Source organism: Rattus rattus, chromosome 10 (assembly GCF_011064425.1).
Source record: "Rattus rattus isolate New Zealand chromosome 10, Rrattus_CSIRO_v1, whole genome shotgun sequence".
Lineage (NCBI taxonomy): Eukaryota > Metazoa > Chordata > Mammalia > Rodentia > Muridae > Rattus > Rattus rattus.
In genome coordinates this window covers 44426945-44440149 of record NC_046163.1, presented here as the reverse complement: position 1 = coordinate 44440149, position 13205 = coordinate 44426945, and the positions used below count along the sequence as shown (strand labels likewise).

Below are 13205 nucleotides of genomic sequence, written 5' to 3'. Positions count from 1 at the left end.
CTACTGGAAACTCCAACCTGGACCACATGGTTCCTCTGAGTGGAAGAAGGGTGAGGTGAGGCTTTCCCATGAGGCCCAGCTCAGCCCCCAGAACTAGAATACCAGCAAAGTCCACAGACAAAATGAGGTCAGACCAGGTCAGAACTGTCTAAGGCATTCCAAGTCTACCTGACGCCATGGCCACGGTGGCCCTGAGGAGTCAACAGGCAGCTGGACCAAGATCTGCTTAAAAGCCCCAACATGGATGGAGAGACACCGATGACATCGCCACAGGCTGCAGACTCCTGCATCCACTCGACGGCTGGCCACCAACCATCTCAAGTCTCCTGTCACAGGTACTGAAAGCCTAGCATGTCCCAAGCTACCTGTGACTCCCACGGTCTTCACTATCTCACACGGGGCACCCCCTCCTTCCAGGTGACCCCCTCTTCCCATTCTCTCAGATCCTAAACCCCCATTTTAGAACCTGGCTCCACATCTGGAATGTACTGAAATCCCTGGAGCTCAGCACCCATCACTTTGCTCTAGGCTGTATGGGTTTGGTTTGAGGGCTGGGGACACGGCCTAGTCAGTAAAGTACTCAACGGGGCAAGCATTAGGACCAGCGTTTAATGTCTAGAACCCATACTTCATAAGCTGGTATAATGGTGCCTCTCTGTAACTGTAGCACAGGCTGTGTGGGGACAGGAAAATCTCCAGAACTCACTGATCGGGAAGTAACAGGTTCAGTGAGAGACACTGTCTCAAAACATAAGGTGAAGGGCCTGTGAGATAACTCAGCAGGTAAAGGCACTTGTCACCGAGTCTGACAACCTGAATTTGATTTCCCTGACCTACCTGGTAGAAGAGATAATCCACACACAAATAATAAATTATAGTTTAAAAGATACTCTTTTTTTAAAAAAAAGATTAATTTACTTATGTATATTGGCTGTGTTGTCTACATGTACGTTTGCACACCAGAAGGGGGTATCAGGTTTCATGGAACTACAGTTATTAGTTGTGAGCTGCTGGGAATTGAACTCAGGACCTCTGGAAGTGTAGTCAGTGCTCTTAACCTCTGAGACATCTCTCCATCCCAAGATACTTAAGGTGATGATGATGATGATGATGATGATGATGATGTGGTGATGGTGATGATGATGATGATGATGGTGATGATGGTGGTGGTGGTGGTGGTGATGGTGGTGATGATGATGGTGTGGAGCATAATTGAAGAAGACTCCAGATGTTGACCTCTGGCCTCCATTCACTGATTTAGGGATGGCTTCCATTCCTTTCCCTTTCTCCCAAAAGAAACTCAAACCCAATGTTTAAAGGAGAGTCCTTCCTTGAGTCTATGGCTGGAAGTCCCACACAACGCAGAAAGCTTGAGACAGCGAAGTCCCCGAATGAGCTGTGAAGTCACTGCGCCTGGCCACAGCTAGATAACCTTCTCAGTTAAGTCCCTGTAGAAAAGTGTCCTTGCTGAGAAAAGTCACCCGTCAAGGGTGGGAAGAGAGATGCCCGGGAAGATGGACTGCTTTGTGGCTGTTACAGAACAATCCAACAGCCGGCAAGAACAGGTACCACGGGGTAGCCATTCGCTCTCCCATCTCCTTTCCATCCACCCTTGTCTGACTATCCTCAACCCCTGATGCGAGACCCCAGAACCCTACCTGGCTCACCCTTTCCATGGTAAACCTAAACGTAGGAGAATATAACGTTTGAGAAGGGCAGCACCGGTAACAATTTCTAAAATTGCACTTAAAGACCAGCTTACCCTTTGGGATGCCCCAGCCTGGACGGCTGAGTTTTCTGAACTAGTAAGATGTCATTAGTAGCATGTTAACTCCTTCTAGTAAGCTTTTCGGCAAAATACACGAAAATTCATCGTACTTTTACATATGTCTTATTTTGTCTTATACGTATGGATCTTCGGTCTGCATGTATGTCGGTGTACAACATGTGACCTAATACCAGAGTACTCCAGAATCGGGTGTCTGATTTCCCCTGGAAGTGCAGTTATAGACAGATGTGAGCTGCTATGTGGGTGCTGGGAATTGAACCCAAGTCCTCTAGAAGAGCAGCCAGAGCTCTTAGCCACTGAGCCATCGTCCAGTTCCTTTCCCCTGTACATAAATCCCCTCGATATTAAAACAGAGACATAAATCCCCTCCACACATGGGCCTTAGAAATCAATTCTAATACTGTCGTTTGCTTTTGAAACCTGCAAGAGGGTTGCTAGCTTCTCAATCAATCAGCCAGAGGGGTTGACAGTGGGCCCTTGTCACATGATCTGAACCTGTATTTGCCATGACACTGAAGAAGGTCCTACTGTGTCCTTGAACACCGACCGTGCCAGTGAGTGTCCATTGTCAAATCGACACAGCCAGAATCACCAGGGAAGAAGGAACCTCCGTTGAGTTTTATCAGATTGGTTATTTGCTTCTATTGGATTATATTTTGATTATTGCTCATATGAGATTGGCCCGGGACCAGGTCTGAGAGACTGTCTTGATTGATGGTTGCTGTGGAAGCATCCATCCCGCTGTGAGCTGCACCATCCCTGGGAAGGAGGGTCTAGACTATATAAGAAAGTTAGCTGGGTGTGAGTGGGTGAATGAGCGAGAGAGAGAGAGAGAGAGAGAGAGAGAGAGCGAGCGACAGCAAGCAGTGCTCCTTTACGATTCCTCTCCTGACTCCCGGCATGCTATCATGTGATATGCTTGATCCTTGTGATGTGAAAATATAAGCAAATAACTCCGTCCTCCCCAGGTGCTTCTGGTGATGGTATCTGTTACAGCAACAGAAAAGCAAACCAGAACACCCACAGAGACACAGTGACCTGCACGGTCTTTCCTACACTTTCAATTTGCTCTACAAACCTTTAGCTGTCCATTTCCCTATATTCAACCGGCAGCTCCCCTGATTAAGAGTTAGTGAGTTCACCCAGGAAGGCTCGACACAAAGGTCCATGGGATGCAGTCTGTCTGGGAAGAGTCACTTCCTCCAGGTCTCCCAGGTGAGCCGGTGTTCTCCCGGGCAGGTCCGTGATAAACAGCGGAGGTTCAGGTTAACAGTGGTACCATCCAGGCACACAGGGTCCTTGAGAGAGCTGGGAATCTGGCTTTAACAATTTGCAAGCGATATGTGGGAAATTGCTGGATTTAAAAGCAAAGACACTGAGTCCCATTTCATCTACTGGAAAGGTAGGCTCAATGACATCGACTTGTCACTGGGCTGTTCCAAAAGGCCACGTTGGAGAAAGCTGAGTTTCCTGCAGAGACCATAGGGGTCCTTGCAGAAGGTCTAAACAGGCCTCTGTGAAGAAAATGTCTCTGTTCCTAGTTACCACGCTGCCCTTCATTTATTTATGTAAACTATCCTACCCCTCAGTCTCTAAATGGATCATTTGGTGTCAGTAACCGAGAGGGGTCCTCCCAATCAAATACATCCCAAGTACTGTCTGAGGACCAAATAAAGGATATTACAGTAAATGTCTCTGAGGTCAGGAAAATTCAAATGCATTTTCACATAGTAATTAATTCACAGTAGCTTTTTGTTCTTGGGCGTGTCCTCTAGTTGAAGAGATAATAAAAGGGCAAGAGAAGATTCTTGAGGGCTGGGAAGCCACTCCTCTGCCCGAGGCCATGAGCCTCCTTGCACTAACTACACACACATTTGAATACTCAAGGCCTGACTAACACTTGAGCTAATCTCTGAAGAATCCTTTCTGGAACATTCTACCCCATGCTTATCACTATTACAGTTCCTTGTGATAGACAGTTTCCCTGTTTGTTTTAGTTTTCTTCTTGGATAAATGGACCATTACATAGTGCAAGATCTAAAGTTTGCGGTTACTGTTCCCTTCCAGGCTGCTAACAAATGTTTCCCAGGTTGCCTTTCAGGAGATAAACATTGTATATCCTCCCTATACAGTTCCTTATGGATTGGATATGAAGTATCTCCCTAACGAGCTCCTGGGTTGAAGACATGGCTGCCAAAGAAATGTTGAGACACATGGCTTACCAAAGTAACTGGATCCCACTTAAAGGCATGGCCTAACCCGTGGATAAATTCACTGGTGAGCTCAGAACTCAATGGACTGTTGTAAAACTGTGGAAATGGTGGTGGGAGAGGGAGCCTGATTAGAAGTGTACCACTGGGAGGTTTGTCTTTCAGAGTCCCTACTTCCTCTTCCTGCTTCCCAGCTACCTAGAGATAAACCGCTCTGCGCTCTGCAATATGTTCACTGCTCCCCCCACACTGCTCCCCCCTGCTCACTGCTCCCTGCTCCACTCTGCTCACTGCCCCCCTCTGCTCACTGCTCCCTCCTCTTCTCACTGCCCCCCCTTCTCACTGCTCCCCCTCTCTGCTCACTGCTCCCCTCTCTGCTCTCAGAAACAGTGGGCCAGCATTCGGTATATTGGACCTCCTAAGCCATGAGCAAATCAGGTCTTCCTTGCTTAAGCTGTTTCTCTCAGGGGTTTGTCACAGTGACGGAACGCTAACCCACACTAAATCCATTTAGACCTGGAGATCATTAGAAGAACCTGGTCTTTGAAATCCTTACCAAACCCAGGACTGGGCTCTGGTGATGGTGGCTTTTAGCCTCTCAACATCTCCGTGAGGAGAGAGAGAGAATTAACTTACTTTGTGTGATTGCCAAGGGGAGAGAGAGTATGTGAGGAAATGGGAAACACAGTTGCTAGAGTGGCTGCCGAGGCAAACTCTGAAGTGCCTATGTATAAAGAAGGCTGTGGAAGATGCAATCCCTTGCGTTTCAAATGTAATTTAAGCCAGTTAGCTACTTAGCTGGACCAAATGGATGGACGGCAGGAGGAGGCGAAGAGAAAACTTCCCAGGCTCCATTAGGGATTCAAGGCCCCAAGATTGACCCTAAGTGTGGAAGAATACTTCCTCCCAGTGGGGACCTGACTTAGTCTCGGAAACCATTCATTTACCTGCCCCGAGGAAGTCTGGGCCACAGGCACTTTTAAATTCATCTTTACTCGTGCCTGTGGGCGCCCATGTCCCCTGCCTCCTCTATCTCACAAGCCCTTCCCTTCGAGCCCTCTGTGGAAGCAGAAAACCTCATGCGGTGTTGGTGAAGAGAATCAGGACTCGTGGGGAAGAGGGCGGGCTATGTCACAGGTAACTGTCCAGCTCAACCCCGACTCCTAGGAGAGGTGACTTTGCACCCTCTGCAGGGGACACCCGGAACTGCCAGGGAGCATTCTGGGTTGTCACACCAGGGGATGGCACTTAACCTTTGGTAGTTAACTTCTCCCTAGAAACCAGACTCACATCCACCCACCCTTACATGCTCTCTCCCACATGACACACCCAAGCACCTCAGATACAACACAAAGAACAGAGCTCACCATCTCTGCTCCTACCGTCTGAATACACAAGTCTTCATGTTTCTGCACCGTCTAGAACACTATTCACCCCACCCCTTAGGACAGAAACCTAGAGACTAGACATGTACCTCAGTTAGCAGAGCGCCCACCTAGCACACACCCTGGGCTCCATCCCCAGCACTAAATAAAGCATTTGCGATTGCATACACCTACGATCCCAGCACTCGGGGAGTGAAGGCAGAAGGTGAAGCCATCCTGTGTTACACAGGGACTTCAAGCCCGTCCTGGGATACAGACCCTGTCTTTTTTTAAACAGTAGGATGTGTGGAGAGGGCGCAGCAGTTAAGAGCAGTTGATGCTCTTGCAGTGGACCTGGGTTCAGTTCCCAGCACTCACACCAGGCAGCTCCCAGCTCCCAGTGTCCTGCGACTCCAGTGCCAGGGGACTGGCTTCTGGCTTCTAAGGGCATTTGGACACATGTGTACTGCACACACACACACACACACACACACACACACACACACACACAATTTTTTAAAATTTAAAGTCAAACCAGAAAACTAGGACATCTTTGACTGCTCTTGCCAGATAATCCTGATGGGGCTACATCGTTCAGTGACACTCTGGCAGCGTGATCCTGGGCAAATTAATGATGATGTTCAAGCCTTGGATTTACACACAGGGCAAAAGAAGATACCGTGTGTGTGTGTGTGTGTGTGTGTGTGTGTGTGTGTGTGTGTGTGTGTGCATGTGTGTGTGTGTGTGTGTGTGTGTGTGTGTGTGCATGTGCATGTGTGTGTTCGTGTGTGTGTGTCTGTGTGTGTGAGTGTGTATATGTGTGTCTGTGTCTGTGTGTCTGTGTGTGTGTGCATGTGTGTGTTCGTGTGTGTCTGTGTGTGTGCATATGTGTGCGTATGTGTGTGTATGTGTGTCTCTGTGTGTGTCTGTGTGTGTGTGAGTGTGTATATGTGTGTCTGTGTCTGTGTGTGTGCGTCTCTGTGTGTGTGTGTATATGTGTGTGTGTGTCTGTGTGTGTGTCTGTGCGTGTGTCTGTGTGTGTTTGTGTGTGTGTGTGTGTGTCTGTGTGTCTGCATGTGTGTCTGTGTGTGTGTGCATGTGTGTATTGGTAAAAGTTTATCTGTTCCATTCCCTATGGCTGATATCCCATGCATCACGAAAGTCTAGCTCAAAGCTTCCTCTTCGCTGTCCTTACCGGTCTCAGAATGCTACCCCCGCCCCGACACATTACTATTAGACCTGCCTATGCCATCTTATCTCTGATCTCGCCCCCATTCCAATCTGTCCTCCCCACTCAGCCAGACCCATCGTTCCCCACACAGGCCCATCTGTGCCTTGTGATTCCCACACCTGCAGACATTATTCATTAGCAGATGCCTCCCACCTCTGCTATCCCAAGTCACTCCCAGATCTTCAGACATGGCTGCTGTTCAGCTCTGTGCCTATACAAGGTCTCCACTGCCCATTACTCCCTTGCTTATATTCTGCCTGCCCAGGGAAAGGACATCCCTTAGGCTTGTTGGGAAATAATCCATTTAAAAGGCAAAGAAAACAGACATTGGGTAAATAGACTCAGGGGCAGTGTCTAAGTTAGGGTTTTACTGCTGTAAAGACACACCATGACCAAGGCAACTTTTAATTGGGGCTGACTTACAGGTTCAGAGGTTCAGTCCATTATCATCAAGGCAGGAGCATGGCAGCGTCCAGGCAGGCATGGTGCAGGAGGGGCTGAGAGTTCAATATCTTCATCCGAAGGCTGCTAGGAGAAGACTGGCTGTTAGGTAGTTAATACAAGGGTATTGAAGCCACACCCACAGTGACACACCTACTCCAACAAGGCCACACCTACTCAACAAGGCCACATCTCCTAATAGTGCCATTCCCTGGGCCAAGCATATATAAACCATCACAGGCAGACACAAACCCTGACACGGAAGAGAGAAAAAGTGGAAAGAAAGTATATGCTCTTCTCTCTCCAGTGCTGGATCCCATAGCCTCCAGCATGCTAGGGGTGGTGGTTTGAATGTGTTTAGCCTAAGGGATTGGTACTATTAAGAGGTGTGGTCTTGTTGGAGGAAGCTTGTCACTGTGGGGGTGAGCTTTGAGAACCTTCTTCTAGCCACATGGGAATCAGTCTTCTCCTGTTTGCCTTTTGAACAAGATATGGAACTCTCAGCTCCTCCAGCACCATGCCTGCCTGGATGCTGCCATGCTCCCACCTCGATGATAATGGATTGAACCTCTGAACCTGTAAGCCAGCCCCAATTAATTGTTGTCCTTTATAAGAGTTGCCTTGGTCATAGTTCTGCCACTGAGCTATGCTCAAAATCCTGGAATGAATATCTCCGTGTGGGTATATCTGTGAGTGTGTGTGTGTGTGTGTGTGTGTGCGCGTGCACATGCACGGGAGACCAAGCCTCTCTTGGAGCTGGAGTTACAGGCAGTTGGGAGCTGCAGACATGAGTGCTAGGAGCTGAACTCCAGACTTCTGCAAGAGTAGTCTGTGCTTAACTACTGAGCCCACCCCTTGAACTTTTTTTAATTGAAAAATAAGTAAATAAATTAATAATAAGAAAGACAAAATTTAAAAAGACATAACCCTGAGATTGGAGAGGACTTCCCAAAAGCAAAACAGAAAACAGAAAGCCACCAAGAAAAATTGCACCAATCTAACTTCATAGACATTAAATGCTCCTGCCTAACTGCACGCACACACACACTCACACACACATACAAACACACATACACACACACTCACACATACACACACTCACACATACACACATACATACATACACATACACACACATACACGCACACACACACACTCACACATACACACACACACACACACACACACACGCACATACACATACACACACGCACGCACACACACACACACACACACACACACAGTAGGAAGGGAAGGCATTTGATTTGTTAACAACAGCTGGGTTAAAGTCAGAATCTAGACAGAGCTTCTTACAGTGATGAGATCACAGTTCACTGGGGGTGGGGGGGGGCAAAGGAATGGACAGAGAAATTACAGGAAACCCAAGTTGATTTCCTAAATGTTAAGAGTAAATGGACAAGAATCGATTAGCATTTAAAACGCACCCGATGAATGCTGTTCTCTAAGATTCAGAATAATCTTAAAATGCCATATGCAGACACGGGTATTAAGTCTGCCACTGTATTTGTTTTAGAATGGAAGGAATGATACATATTGTTCCACCTGTGGGTGTATGGATTATCTCTGAAGGAGTAGGCAAAAACTAGCAAAATTGGCTATATGTCAAAAAGGAACTGCAGGGCTAGGGAACAGGAGTGGGGTGGGGTTGTTACGTTACATAATTTCTATAATTTTGAATGTTGTGGTTTTTTTTAACTCCATGACCTAACCCTAAACAAGTAATCTTACATAAGTAAGTTAATTAGATATCCTTTTCAACCGTCTCTCAGACCTTAGAAGACAAAAGAAAACCCTTTAAATAACTCCATAAACCAGTGCCGTGGTGCACGTCTTTAGTCTGGGTTCTTGGAAGGTAGAGGTGGGTGGTTCTCTGGGAGGTGAAGACCAACCTGGTCCACACAGTGAGTTCTGCAACAACTAGCGCTACATAACGTGACCCTGTGCTGGAAAAGATTAGATAGACGGACAGACGGATGGACTGATTGACTGCTTAAAATCTGCATTTCTTTAACCCACAAGTTCTACATCTAGAAATAATTTGTATCCAGAAATATTCTAAATTCATAAAGACTAGACTAAGTGGGAACAAGCTAAGAGTCCACCAATAGGGAAATGTTTAAATGAATTATAGCATACACTGTGAAGTACTATGTAGCCATTTAAAGGAACGAAGCTGCAGGGTGTGGTGATGTAAGTTTTTCATCCCAGCACTTGGAGACAGAGGCAGGTGAATCTCCATGAGTTCAAGGCTAGCCAAGACCGTACAGTGAGGCCCTGTCAAGAAGAAGAAGAAGAAGAAGAAGAAGAAAAGAAGAAGAAGAAGAAGAAAAGAAGAAGAAGAAGAAGAAGAAGAAGAAGAAGAAGAAGAAGAAGAAGAAAGAAGAAGAAGAAGAAGAAGAAGAAGAAGAAGAAGAAGAAGAAGAAGAAGAAGAAGAAGAAGAAGAAGAAGAAGAAGAAGAAGAAGAAGAAGAAGAAGAAGAAGAAGAAGAAGTCACTGAGATTGGATGGCTTTTATGTCATACAGTCAGATCAAAACAGTAAATTATAAAAATGACATGTGTCCCCATTTATGCATTAATATTTTCTCAAAGGCATATTCAACTTATATTTGGGTTGGTTCTAAAGTTAGAAACAGAGATGACCTTATTTTACAATGTCTTATATTGTTAGATGAGTAAATCGTATCGCCCGTATTTCCAGGCAGGGTAACACAGAAGCACTGAGGACCTGGAGGGAGGGGCTGCAGACAGTCCCTCAGCAGAGTACTTGCCTCAAACATGAGGACCTGAGTCCAGATCCCCAGCACCCAGGTAAAAGTCTCATTCCCACATCTTAATTCTGGTGCTGGAAATGAGGGGGACAGGGAAGGGGGCAGAAGGATCCCTGGAGCCCATTGGCCAGCCTAGAGGATTAGTAAACTCTGGGTTCAAAGAGAGGTCCCGGATTCAGAAAAATTAGGTAAAGGAGACGCTGTCTTCAGCCATAAATTGATCATAGTAAGTTACCCAAGCTCCAGTAAATACCATCCCCCACTCACACATGCAAACAACCTTAATCAGATGTCCAAAAATGATACTACTGTACAGAAGGGCTACTGGGGAAGGAAAGGTTCAATTAGAGAGGGAATGGGGAGAGAGAGGTAAGGGGTGAGCATGGTCAAAATCATTATATACATTGCCAAAATAGAAATAGTAAGGTGGAGGAAGGTTTCCACATGCACATATGCACACACACACACGCACACAGAGAAAAAGAGAGAGAGAGAGAGGGGGGGGGAGGGAAGTGGGGGCAGGGACCTGGAAGGAAACACACTTATTGTGATGGAGAGAATCAAGATGTATAAATAATATTTTCTACATGTTTTTATATTAAAAATTGTTCCTAATAACCCTTGGATTTGAGAACTCACTATATACCTGATAATCTCCATCACTCCACGCCCCAGAGCACACATTGGAAAGGGCAGGGCTAGGCAGTACCTAGGTGCTTCAGATTATTCCCAGTCACCCACGACTCCAGTAGAATACAAACACAAACCGAACCAGAAGTACAAATGTCCCTCATCAGGATCTACACCGGACAGACTGCCAACGCCTTTGTTCATGCTCCCAACATTTCCAGAACCTATCTGCCATGCACGCTAGCCTCTTCTCTGCCGGGCACAGAAAAACAACCCAAGAAGCAGATCGAAAACGCTGAAAGTACCCCCCTTGGTCCAGGAAAAGGATCGCTGGTAAGGTTAGTAAAGGTTGAATCAACGAAGTACTGAGTCTTAAAGCCAACCCTTCCTCCAAACCGCAACGCACACCGACAGCGACCCTTCGCCTTGTTAAGATTTTTGGTTTTTAAAATTCTCCCCTCAAGTCACGCTTGACAACATTTCAGGTAGACGGGTCTAGCCTAGCCTGCACACTGGCAGTCAGCAGATAACGGGTCAATTGGACATGCCATTCACTTCTTTGCACGTTTGACGAAAATGAGCTTTGAATTAAAAGACAATTTTTTTAAAAAATGGATTTCTTTCCTACCAAAAAAACCAAAACAAACAAACAAAAAACAAAAACAGTCGCTACAAAGCTCACATCAGACAATGTGATGGGGTCTTGTATCCACAGCTGGCTGCCTCCTCACAGGCTGTCACTCTATATAACGCCATCCAGCCAACCTGCCCGCCTGACTTCTTCCATCCTGACTTCCTGGCCGTGGACTGTGTGCCTTAGGACTCTACCTGGATATGCTGACACTTAGAGTGGATGAAATTCAGACCCCAAACAGCACACACACCCGCTCTGGCCACTCCATATTCCTTGGTCAGAGGACTCCCAGTGCACAGGGATGCAATATAATTTGGGGACGCAAGGTCTTGAAGGTTAGTTCCTAAACACTAAGCAGGTTTCTTTCTGAGAAACTCACTGCCATCTCACTGGGTCTGTAGGACAAAAAGTCCTGAGTCAAAGGACCCCCACGTTTAAAGCACTGCTAAGTCAAAAGACTGTAGTTCAGCCAGGAGGCAGAGGCAGACAGATCTTGTTAAGTTCCAGCCCCTCCTCGCCCGCCCCTTCCATACAGTGAGTTCCAGGACAGACAGGGCTGCATAGAGATCCTGTCTCAAAAGAAACAAGCAAGCAAGCAAGCAAACAAACAAACAAAATAGGGCATAGTGTTTCGCATTCTTGACTTTTAGTTCCTCATCCCTCAAACAGAACAATAACTATAGTTTACGGGGCTGTCACGCGAAGGGATTTGAAAGAGTATGAAAGCAGCTGTCAACACCTTAGAGGTGCAGGATACGGTGGATGTAGGCTAGTGGGGAAAGGGGGCTCTGGAAGAAGCTGGGTGAAGAATTTGGCCACATAAGCTGACGCCCCGCCCCCATTCTTCCTGGAGGGGCTGGGAAATGCCTATTTTCACCTGCTCTCAAGGTGGCTGAAGTAAAATGCATTATACAAGCAAACATCTTCCATTTGGCAAAGCCGTGGCTCCAAGAGTCCAAGCTACAGCTCGGGGCCCCGATTTGGAGGCTCCAGCACCTATGGTAGTCTATCAGTATCCCCCACTGGGCAGATCACCGAGCTCAAGTCTTTTTCCCTCCCAAACTGCACCTTTCCCCCTACCTAGCAGGAAGAACTAAATGGCAGCTCTTGTAAACACTTTGCAAATGGGATGAGAGGTACGATAATGAAAAAGTAGAGCCTCAGAGTTGTGCTACCCAGAGATGCCAACGCCTGGCTGCAGTCACTGGGAAGTCCATGGCTCTGAAGCGCGATGGGCCATCCTAACAGACATTGTCATGCCACATGCCTTTGTGCACAGGGATGCACCAGGGCTTAAGCTCTTGGCCCAGTTGGTAAAGTGCCTCCCCCTAACCCTCAAATCAACTGAATCTCCCTCTCATCGATCTGAGGGGCAGGGGAGCCCACCCCACAGCGCCGGAAGACTTCTAGGTGTCTCCCACCCTGGCTCTCGCACAGGGCACGCGGAGTCCTGACCAGAAGATGTTACTCACCTGGTCCTCACGGATTCCAGCCGAGAGTCTTAGCCGCTGCGTCCCATACCCTCATTCCTGAGCGGGCCGCAGGGGGCGCGGCCCTCCTCGACTGAGTCCAGGGCACGAACTGATGCTCTCCCTTCCCTGGGGATGTGCAGAGGGGATCCGGAGGAATGGAACGGGCTGCACCCAGCAGAACCAGGTGGGCTTCTGAAAAGCCTCTGGCCGATTGGAGGGGCGCGCCCCACAGGCTCTTCCCACAAAGAGCTCCAAAGCCAGGCGCAAAAGCGCCAGCTTCCCCAAACCAAGGCGCGGTACAGCCGGGAATGAGACTCGGACTGGGGAGAGGGGCGCCGGGAGAAGCGGAACGCCGAAGGGGCAGGGAGATCCGGGACGGTGGGAGGGCGAGGGGAGCTGCCGAGCCAGCCGGACTGGCGCCCAGCACAATGCCTTCAGCGCAGCTGCATCCCCCGGCAGCCCGTCCCACCCCGGCCTGCGCCCCCCAGCCCGGTGTTCACCGAAGCGCCGCGGCTGCTCAGGGCCCGGCCGCCTCCCCGCCGCTTCCTCCCTGCGCGCCGCGCCCGGGACGCGAGGTTTCGGGTTTCAGCCGGCCGAGCCCCGCTTCGCTCCTCCCGCCGGCAGCACGCGGCCCCCGGGCCCG

The 13205-nt window shown here is 48.2% G+C and overlaps 1 protein-coding gene across 2 annotated transcripts in view; it reads right to left on the bottom strand.

The window, feature by feature from the left end:
- Gpr161 (G protein-coupled receptor 161) overlaps positions 1-12971 on the bottom strand; it is a 41717-nt gene extending 28746 nt beyond the window's left edge. The window contains exon 1 of one of the 2 annotated variants that reach the window (XM_032915113.1): positions 12563-12971. The gene's annotated coding sequence lies outside the window, so the exon portion shown is untranslated. Of the gene's footprint in view, positions 1-7017; positions 7059-12562 lie in introns of those variants that run through there. The other variant, XM_032915114.1, reaches the window with a different exon arrangement.
- Positions 12972-13205: the final 234 nt, after the last annotated feature.